Raw genomic sequence first — 1419 nt, forward strand, 5'->3', positions numbered from 1 at the left:
GTTTATATATATATACCTTTCTCTTAATTCCGACTTTTCTTTTTATCTTTGTTTAAACAAAAATAAAAGAAAAAAAAAGAAAAGGAAGGGAAGGAATTTCCCTTTTTTTTTATGTATTGCTGCTCTTTTCTTTTTTTATCTTGTGTTTTTTTTTTTTTTACCCTCTAGTTTCCCCCACCCACCCTTAGCGTTTGTGACCCCCTTATTTAGATAAGTGAAAAAAAGAAGAAATAAACAAATACAGCTCATGTCATTAAACACACAGCAGTCCATTAATGATACTCTTACCATGTGAAATATAACGAGAAAGTAAAAGAACAACGATCACCACCACTACTACTCATTACAACAATCACACACATATATATATATATATATATATATATATAGATAGATAATAAAAAAAAAAAAAGCTGAGTGAAGGATGTTATTGTTTGTTTGATGGTTTGATTTCTTGGCAACGGTTCGCACATTGCATGTCTGTGAGTTGGTTTATATATATATATATGGGTACGTGACCGGTAAAAGGGTGTAATGAAGAAGAGAGAGTGTGGGGGTAGAGAGAAGAACATGCAATGGGAATAAATAATAAATAATAATAAAAGGGAAACCACAAGAGGAAAGAAGGAAAAAAAAAAAAAGAATGATGACATATATATATAGAGAGAGAGACATTTAAACTGCTTTATCTTTGTCAGTTTATTGTAGTCATTCCATTCTTTTCATTCATTCTTTTTTTTTTCCAACATTTCTCTCTTTACTTTTCTCCTCCTTTTTTTTCTTGTTTTCTTTTCTATGCGTTTTTTTATATGTGTCTTGACAGTGTGTGTTTTTTCACCGCTTTTCGTTCCTTCTCACTAATTTCTTTATTAAACGATTTGGGTGAAAGAAAGAAAAAAAAAAAAGTAGAGTGAATAGACACACTATTAATTATTCCTTTTTTCCCCTCTCCTTCTACTGAATTATATATATATATATATATATATATATATATGCAATAACAGAAAGGAAGAAAAAGAAAAAGAAACATACCCACACCATTATAATTTATAATGGTGTCTCTCTTTCTCATCAACATTAATAAAAAACCTCATCTTTTTTTTTTTTTTTTTTTTTTACTTTCTATCTTTCAATCGGTATTGCATCTCATCTTCTTTTCTGTTTCTTTCAAAATTCTTCTCATTTGAAGGGATATTCTTTTTCTTTTTTCTTTACTTTTCTTCCACAATAGAGCCTCCCCCATTCACATCACATCATTGAAGTTCATAGTATATATATTTCATACAAAATGTATTCATACTGGAAGAAAAAAAAAGAGAAAAAACATGGGAATTATACACAAAGGGAGATGTAGTAAACATTGATAAGGGGACAATATAGCGGCATCAATATATACGTATATATATATATATATATATA

Source organism: Trypanosoma theileri (assembly GCF_002087225.1).
Source record: "Trypanosoma theileri isolate Edinburgh chromosome Unknown TM35_Tth_42_V1, whole genome shotgun sequence".
Lineage (NCBI taxonomy): Eukaryota > Euglenozoa > Kinetoplastea > Trypanosomatida > Trypanosomatidae > Trypanosoma > Trypanosoma theileri.